General features: G+C 44.3%; 1 protein-coding gene across 24 annotated transcripts in view; it reads right to left on the minus strand.

The window, feature by feature from the left end:
• ptprfb (protein tyrosine phosphatase receptor type Fb) overlaps positions 1-9,807 on the minus strand; it is a 151,660-nt gene that overhangs the window by 110,918 nt on the left and 30,935 nt on the right. For 7 of the 24 annotated variants that reach the window (XM_031865088.1, XM_031865083.1, XM_031865082.1 and 4 more), the window contains exon 1: positions 3,776-6,226. The exons of 15 other annotated variants lie outside the window; for them this stretch is intronic. The gene's annotated coding sequence lies outside the window, so the exon portion shown is untranslated. Of the gene's footprint in view, positions 1-3,775; positions 6,228-9,807 lie in introns of those variants that run through there. 2 more of the 24 variants (XM_031865062.1, XM_031865085.1) reach the window with 2 other exon arrangements.

Below are 9,807 nucleotides of genomic sequence, written 5' to 3' on the forward strand. Positions count from 1 at the left end.
CCCCCCCCCCCCCCCCCCCCCCCCCATCATCCTTACGGGGCCACAGTGGGGCCAGCAGGCTATAAATAAGTCAGGGGGTTATAATGAAACCAAATGAATCTCCATCCATCTTCCCAAAACAAGCCAGGGAAGAAGAGTCATTTGCCTTTTGTTTGAGGATGAGCCACGAGATGAACAGCAGCTCAAACTGATGCTGAATACGTCCCACTGTAAAACTCAGTTGCTAGTAGGACGAGTAGCCGATACTGAAAAAAGACGTATTACTCCATTATATGATAACTTATTGATAGCGAGAGGCCAGTCCTACTTGCGGCTTGTTGGAGATCAGCAGCAGAGGATTGGTGAAAGAGAAGTTATAACTTCGGGGGGGAAGTGACAGGAGGGCTGATAAAGTAATCAAGGGGAATGTTGAGTCTAAGCCAGGCATTTGTAGAAATTGGGAGGCTGAGCAAACAAGAGCAGTGGTGGAGGCAGAGGGATAAATCAGCCACATGACTATAGTCCCAGAACCAAGCACCGAATAAATCAAACCTACATTCAATTTTATTAGCTTTACTGCAGTTTAGCATCGGTTATCCCCTCATGCTCAGGCGCAAGGGAAAGCTGCGACCTTTAATTCCCTTTAACGGAAGTCCAAAAGCAAACAATCCGATCTTGTCTCTTTGTAAAATAAACAACAACTAATAAGATATTTGCAACATATCATGAAGTAATTCCATGATATAACCTCATGGTATCATGGCCACTGTGTGTCTCCCAGCTGCATTACAACTTAACATACAGAAGCATAAGCTTTGGGCTTGTCATACATACAAATTGCAGGAACTGCAGCTGACCCTGGAAGTGGAGGCTGTTTCAATCAATGTGGATTCATAATGCGATGATGTGGAACTGAAATGAGTTCTGTGCAAGGAGGGAAATATCCTCTACGACGAAGCGAATTTGTGTTCCCACTGAGAAACCCACGGCTGTAATGTATAGAGCTGAGTCTGAAATGAAAGGTTTAAGGCTATGAGCACAAAACAGACCTCTGATGGCTCGCTATAACTGGGCATTTAATACGTAGACGGACACGTTTACAATGTCGAATAGAAAGCATTGCGTAAAGAGGAGCACAGTAAGAAAAGAGCCGAATCGTCTCAGCTGAGCATTATGATCCACTTTAATCTACTTTAAAGAGACAATGAGCTAAAGCTACGCTGCCACAGATGCACTGGGTTTTTACGGGACGATTTCTATTTGTCACTAATTGGCAACGAAAAGAACATCACCTTCTCTAAAATAGACCTGTCTGCCTGTTCGGGGTTTGATTTTATGTCAAAACCTTTACATGTGTTTAGCGAGCTTGTGTCGATGTCAAAGCATCAGACATGGAGCTAACTTCAATCAAACGAGTTCTCAGCTTGAGGCAACTTAGGAAAAGCGTTCTTGTCAAAACACAGGTGATTTTAGTGGTGAAGAAGCCTTATCAACCTTCTCCTCAGCACCTGTCACAATGAATGAGCGACTGTCTGCAAGAAAGAAGTGTCACAACTGAGACAACAAAAAAAAGAAAAGTGCCTATCACAAAGGCTAACACATCACGCAGGCGGTGGCCTCTGATTGACATTGCCCATTATGCAGGCCCGTTTGCCCATCGCTGCATATGCGTGTTATTTAGCACACAACAGAAGATTGGCAATTAGGCCTCGTCGTCTCAGAACAACTACTCACCACCTCGTCAACATCAGGCAACAATTCCTGATGAAAACAAATGAGAAAAATCCCCTCTGCTGACGTTTTAGAGTCTGAGACCTTATCATGAATGAGTCTACACTTCAGGTACAACATCAAAAATAAGAACTATTAAGCCAATAAGCCAACAGAAGCTTGTAGGTTTTCTGTCCATCTATAGTATGCGTCATAGACAGACGTCTGGCTCCACCGACATTGATCTGTGATTGTAAGCAACCTCTTTCATGCCCCAACTGGGACTTGGGTGATTAAGCAGATCCATCATGCGTCAACAGGCCATTACACATTTCCCAATTCAACGATGATTAGAAATCAAGTTCTATGGAAAAATCCATATGCTCAGCCCATAATTACTTTTGAGGAATGCGACGGGGAGAGAGGTTGAAGGATCGACTGTTCCAGTAATTTATTCACAGGGAAAGACTCCGGCTTCAGCTGAGGTAGATATTTCGTGTTTAGTCAGGCGATCAGGAGCAGAGGTACACAAATGGCATCAGTTGTTTCCTAAGGTCACTTGCTAGACATCCCATAATGTCTCTCCGGAACATTACTGGTGACAAAGTGACTGAAGCAAAGTCGTAAAAAGTGGAATGAAGGGTCAGCGGCCTGCATGGGGGAGGTGAAGGAGGACGACCTGCGGGTCACCCGGTGTGGACAGGGATTGGCTTTGTTTGAACAAATCACCATGGCTGACACTTTTTTGTCTTGTCTGTTTATGTTACCGAGCAGCTGGAGAGACATTTCAACTGAAGTGTCCATCTTGAGTTTCGCCTCAAGGTAATTCTTTAATCAAGTCCGAGTTATCACTCCGAGGCGAAGACTAACAGGGCTGAGTTATAGAGTTGCAGTCCTGAGTCATTAACTAAAAAGGAAAAATATAAACGATAAATGATTCTTTGGTACAGCTAAGAAAGAAAACACAAGTTCCCAATGCAGTGATACAAACCCCCGGGGAAGTGTAGTCCTTTTAAAGACCAAACTAAACGAGACAGACACGTTGTCGACACTATGTTCTTTAAAAGCTCAAGACAGCGTTGATGGAAAAGACCAAGTTGCAAAAAAAGGATATTTTTCCCACTGACACTAGGCTCCTTATTGAGCAACACATTTATTGTGCAACAACTGCCTTTATTGCCTTTATTGTGACCAAGAAAAAGATGAACTCAGTCCAAGAGTTTCTAATACAAACGTATAAAAGTTTTATGTTTTATGTAGGAAACTAAATATCTGAGACATAACCGCAGATGAGGGGGCCATTTAGAGCTGGTTTGCTTTGTTGAAATTAAGGTAGAAAACGTTTTCTGTGTCCAGAAATATCTTTCAACAAAGAATTTGTATAAAAGAAGTAGAGCTAATCATCTCAAACCTTAAACCTTTAAATCACTCTTTGTTAAACTTTGTCGAAAGCGAGGCCAAATATTTGACCAAATATCGCAATTTGTAACTTCCAACGGTTCTCCCCTCTACAATTATCTTGGATTTCAAAGCGTTTCAGTGTCTTCTTCGAAGTGGAATTCTTGTCGCTGAAACTTTACCCTCCAGATTGCCGAGGGAGATAAAAACAACTGGAAAAACAGGTTGTTTGGCCTAATGCGGGAGAACGTCAGGGTGCCTCACCTTAGCAGCGGTAGCTAGGGGACATTCTATGGCCCCTCTATTCAACGTCGACTGAATACGTAGGGGAGGGCTCGCACCAGACAGGGCAATTTGCCAGAGAGCCAGCCAATAGAGCTAAGCCAAGACGAGGTTAAACTATTGTTTTGGCTTAACAAGCAAGAGTGACCACGGACAAAGGAAAAGGGGACAAAAGAATAGCGAGGAAATACCTTATCATTGAAGTGTAACGCATCAACTGATTTTGTTACTTTATTGTCTCCTGAGATGAAAAAAAAAAAAAGCACACACTGGAGCAACAGACCAACAAAGTTCAGAGTCGAGGACGGACCAGAGAGTTTCAAGAAATGCACCTGTGCCTCTTCTGTTTTCAACAAGTAATAACTTTTGTTTTCCTCACTGACAAGTTAAAACAATTCACACTTACCAATGCATCTCAGTTAGGTCCACGTACGAATAAATGATTTTACTCCTTATTCCAGAGAGAGAGAGAGGCAGAGAGAGAGAGAGAGAGAGAGATAGAGAGAGACAGAGAGAGAGAGAACCCAAATCCGAGGAATAACCAAATCCAGCGGTATCCACGATAGATTATCCCCGTTTTATGAAAAAGTGTGAGAGCGAAAAGTAGTCCCTTGTTCCTTGCTCAGTTATTCCATTCACAGCGTTTCATTAAAGCAGAGGAACTTTGTCTTTTGGCTCTCCAGCAATACGTTTCCAGCTGTGGCTATAGAGCAATGTGGCGAGAGGAGGGCGAGAGAGATCCTTCTGAGGCAGAGCTTGTTCACACACTGAGAGAGCTGGTGTGCAGGGACGGCAGGGAGAAGCCAAACCCACCGCGTGATGTCATTGGTGTCAGATTTCAGTGTGAAGAGGGAGGCGGCTGCGGGGGCCTTACCTTTTTGAACTTTGTCCAATGGGAAACTATTTTGTAGTGCACCTGCATGTAGGAAAAAAAACACAGTTTGATGTACTAGCACACGTGATGTTATGAGACTCCATTGCCACTTATCTATTGACGAGCTTCCAGGGAGAGAATGAGAAATAACATGCAGGCTTATCCTACACTTGACTACAAAGGCCAGGCTTTCTAGGATAGCCAACATCCCCGAATTCTACTTTTTAACAAAAACTCCCCTGAAACTAAGGGGTTAACAAAGTGTGACCTTAAAACATACAAGCATTCCCACGGGACTGTGCCAATGCAACATGACCAGTAACATGATTTGTGATAATTTGCCCCCCCCTCTCTCTCTCTCTATTTGAATGCAATAAATATGTAAAATCCCCATTCCTAAATCAGCAAGGCTTTGAGTACACACACACACACACACACACACACACACACACACACACACACTGGTTCTCACTCCCTCCGGTCAAACTCTGCTAGCCGTGGAGCTAATCATCCACAACAGATGTTCAGAAATGTTCAGTTGGATTTATGACAGCTCAGAGGAACAGCCAAGTCAGCCTCTGGTGCTGTTTTTCTCTTCCGTCCTACAAGGACAAGGGATTGCAGTAAGAGAGAATGTCAGCACAACCATTCTCTTCCCCCCCAAAAAAATTCCCTCGCTCTCCCGAGATTCACCATCCGAGACGACGGCGCCTTAATAGATCACAGGGCTGCGGGACCTTGGGGAGCGGTTTGCTCATTTATCCCAATAATACCGTGTGGACTGTAACGCGAGTCATCTAGCGATGCTTTGACGTAATGATAGGTTTATATATATATATATATATATAAACCTATGTATATGGGAGGCATTGCTGATGCTGCAAGCTGTGAGTCCGAGACAAATGAAGTCATTTATAATATCACCTTGCATTAATAATTAAATCATACACAACTATATCATAATATGTCAATACTCTCTAAGAGGGAAAATGAGCTTGAAGAAGTGCCATACTGTCAGCTAGTGTGACTCCTACTCCTATATATAAAGAGGGCAGTACTGCTGCTGATACACTACAGTCCCTAAAAGAAATATGACAACAGATACTCAAAGTGCACTTCCAAAAGGTACTTATGAGGGTTTCCACAAGAAGCAGCAATGTTGAATGTCTGCTGTGCTTAAACTCTGCTGAAGGAAATGGCGGATTGCAACGTGTTCTACATTTCTCTTTGTTGTTAACAATGGGAGACAGTCTCATTTTACTTGAGGCTGCAGATCTGTGCATACAGCTGACTTTTCAGCAAGAGAAAGAATTGTTTTATCTTTAACTTTCTTCTCGTTGAAGACAAACGGGATGCGGGCCATGTGATTTAAAAGTATTTCAATTTGTTCGGCCTAACATACACTATAAATATATATTCCATCTTATGAATAAAAAAAAAAAAGGGATCTCAAGCATGCACCATTTACAAAAGCTTCTACCAAATTTAAATCACGACTATCCGCGAACAACCAATCTGGATTTGTTGGAGGCCTCTTACTCCTTGCAAACTCATGAGAGTATAAGAGAACCTTCTGGAGAATAATTATTACACCCACACATCCCCCCCTGAGGAGGAAAAGAAAAAGTATTTTTGTGGGTGTAAAATAGTTGGCGCAAACTCAAATGTCACATTCACCCGAGATCTAATCGCTGAACAAATCACACAGCGGTAGAAGGTAGATGTAAAGATTATTGGTCGGTGGTCTTAACAGCAGAGTGGGAGAGAAAATGAGTTGTGAGCTAATGTCGTGCAGTGTGTCAGTCGCACAACATGAGCTATTTCATCTCCAGTGTGGGCTCATTTCGTTTCAGCGCAGAATAAAAGTCAAAAACACAGATGGACTGCAGCAGCAGCCCTCTATGACAGATTAAAACGGTTGTCTCCAGTGAGTTTTTGTAGCTCAGGCAGTTTTAGGACTTATCTTTTGTCCCCCCCCCAAGAGGTTTAATAAAATTGGAAAACCCCCCCCCCCCTCCCTACTAAGTCAGAGAATTTATATTATTGTGAGACAACCACCCATCCCCCACTAATTTCATTAGACTGAAGAAAAAGACTGACAACCTCTTCAATCTGAAAGGCCTCTCCCTGACTTAAGCCAGTCTGCCGACAGTAGCCTTTAATGGATTCTTGTGAAAAATTGCTTTTGTAAGATCAATATTTTGTCTGTTCGGGCTTTATTCTGTGAGTTATTGTATACATGTACAAACTGTGTTGTGCAGCTCCAGGGTTATCTGCAGGTGAAGAGCACCTGGATCAAGCCAGACACCTCAGCTCCTCTGTCGTAGTGCCGGCTGCTGCAGCACGGGATGAATCACATTGGCCCTGGGCTCTATCAATATAGAGCTGTCGGCACCATCTAACAAGTCTGCCAAAACATTTTAACAAGGTTCGGCTTCAAGGTAAGAAAATGAGTTTCTCGGTGTGGTCATCGACTGAATAGATGATAAGAATCTCTGCACGATTATGCTGTATTGACTGCATTTTGAGACACCGCAAAACCCCATCTCAACATATTATTATCCATCATCGAAAGTAATAACTTCTCAAAAAAACATCCTTTTAAATGTGCTTTCTGTCTCCGTTCAGCAGGGTCACTGAGAAATGCTGACCTGTGTTGTAAACACTGAGCTGTGAAAGTCAGTGTGCTGCTGCTGATGGGCTCTTAAGAAGAATACTGCTTTGTCATGTCCAGAAGCACAGCTGGGCAACACCTGTCAGCTTACAATTCCCAGCCCAATTCACAATTTACCCATGCTTGGCTACTGCCGTCGTCTGTTTCTTTGCTAATTTACCTCCAGATTGTGTATCTGTATTCCATACATGGATCATATTATAATTTACAAAGATGGGTTAAGGGCACTTAACCCACCAAATTATCAATGTAAGAATTTAAGCTACACGGAAAGCACGTGAAAGCTATTCATCTAATCAGACTACATGTCATTTTCTTCACGCGAGCCACCACATTATGTTTTATCTCCCATCAGTTAAGAGAATAAAAGAGCAGCATTTGCACAGAGCAGATAGCTAAGCACAAAGTGGTTAATCTTTACGATACAAAGTCATCTATCCCTAAGCGACACAAAAAAGGATTGAAAAAAGCCAAACATGGTGTGAGCATCATACTTCTGCACCACAGTCCAAACACCAAGGGCACACTTTGTGGCCCTGAGTTTCTTTTCTCATGACTGTCTGCAGATAACACTGGCTCCAGCGCTGAGAGGGAAGGGTGACGGTGGCACATGGCGACAGGAGGTGTGAAAGGAGAAGGACAGCCGGGGAAACAGAGCACATAAAAACAACGATAAGATTGGCTTCTCGGAGCTGACCTTCAGTGAGCCCCCGTGTGTTTGTGTGTGTGTGTGTGCCAATGCAGATGTATCTATGTGTGTATATGTGGAGCATGTGAAATTGTGCATGTGTCCCTGTATATGTGTCCATAGAGGTGGGAGCATGTGGCTGCATGCCTGTATCGACTAGAGTACGGAGAAAAGAAATGAGACTAAGACGAGAGGGCTAGAACTGAGAGAGGAAGGCACATATTTTCCTGCTACTCTCGGAAAATCAAAAACAAGGGGCCTTCTCCCGTTACACCGTGCTTCCGACAACTGGCGGGGCCCGCTCTCCGAGGGGAACAGCAGAGCATGCCCCCGAATGCATGAGACAAATCATTTTTATCTGGGAACCTGGCGGGTATTGACAAACTGGGGGTGCATTTAGATAGCCCAATTAAAACGGGGAAACGAAGCGGCATTGAGGCACTTTACAGCGCCGTGCCCCCCCCCCCTCTGGCCTACTGCGCTCCACAAACATCTCCAGAGACCGACTTCTTGCGTACTGCACTCAGAGAGAGAGTGAGAGAGAGAGGGGTACGGGGTGGCAATGACAGCAAAGAAGCTGGTGGCTCAGAAAAGTCGCTTTGAGGTGAAATGTGCACTGCGGGAGGCGGTGCGGTGCGTTCGTGGGGAGGCGAGGACAAGCCCAATGGACGTAGCATTGTTTTCTTTGAGGTCGTTCAGATACCCAATGGGCAGCGAGGCATACAGAAGGGGTCAAGACCAGTGTGCAAGGCAACTCTGTGCAACTTCAAAGGGTAGGTTGGCAATCAATGATATGGATGTTGGCTCCATCTGTTCCTTAGCGGCTGACCTTCAATGTCATCCGCTGCCTGCTCTAAAGCCTGCGTGCTTCAATTCACTTCTTTTCTCACCTGAATATGTCCCCCGGTAAAATATCACAACTCTATTTGTCTTTTTGATCAACGATCATTCCACTGAGATTACAGTCTGCTGCATTTTTTGGGAACAGATAGCCACATCAGCAGCACTGCAGCTTCCTTCAAGTATATTAAAAAGGTTACGAGACCAGGATATGATAAGAAGTCTCACCTCGTCTGGAGGTGGAGAGCGGGACGGCAGAGGCAGTTCGTTCCCCCTAATCAAGGAAAAGTCAGAGCGGAGAAAGAGAAACGGCGTGGTGTGCTGAGGCCAGCTGTTCAGCAGTGTTACATTTCACAAGCTACCGTCAACAGACGAGCAGAGATGCAAGCTGTTTCTACAATGCCTCCTGTTTTGTGATGTTTCTGTCGGTGGAGACACTGATACTTGCTTCTTTTTATGGTGCATTTCTCCCTGAATGTTTCCAAACCGCATCTTTGTCGTTGTCTATCATACACATTCCATCGAGTCATCTTAAGAGAGCGAGGTTAACCACTATACTGTAGGCTTCAGAGGTAAACAGAACAATATAAAATTCTGTCTTTTATTGAAGTGTTTTAGGGGCGCATTTTCTTCTTGAAACCAGATATTCCCTTTGAGAGAATCAAAGGACATTTGGCTTAGGAACCGGCATCAAAACGAGTACAAAACCTTGCACACAAGCCCGCAGTGTATGAAAGAATAAGGCGGGTATATGATCCAAACAGGGGCCACATGCTGCAGTACCTCGGATGGAGTGCGCGTGCTGTGTGAGACTTTGATGAATCTGAAGAACTTTCAGCGAGAGGTTCCTCATAAAAACCCCACAGAGCAGTCGCTCCCAACCTGAGGAGGCTACACTCTGTCTCCGACAAGACAGGCTTCCAGATGCTCTCCCACAATAAATGTCTGCCTCACGCGGAGGATAAGGCGCTCGCAGTCAAGAAGACAAGCAGCCTGACGGGGCTACAGTGAAACGTGTCAACTGCTTTTCAAATACACTCTGTGCTTCACGGATGTCCAAAGTCAATACGTTCAGCCACACAAAGACAACCACACGGATTCTGCACGTAGTGCCTGTCTTGTTTCTCTGGAACCGCTTTCCAGAAAACAAACCGGTGGCGTCCCAATAAGCATTTTATTTGTCTAATAATTTCCCACTGGCATGCTGCGGAAAAAAAAAACTCGGACACAAAGGGATGCATTCAAAAGCACAAATCCATTTCAGTATTGTTAATAGCTCTCATTAGGAAATATCCCAGAGCTCGCACCAGAGTGCATCACTTTGCTGGAATCAAAAAAAAAAGGGGGGGGGGGGGGGGGGGG

The sequence above is a fragment of the Anarrhichthys ocellatus genome, unplaced genomic scaffold, assembly GCF_004355925.1.
Source record: "Anarrhichthys ocellatus isolate YVR2014 unplaced genomic scaffold, GSC_Weel_1.0 scaffold32, whole genome shotgun sequence".
In the NCBI taxonomy this organism is placed as follows: domain Eukaryota; kingdom Metazoa; phylum Chordata; class Actinopteri; order Perciformes; family Anarhichadidae; genus Anarrhichthys; species Anarrhichthys ocellatus.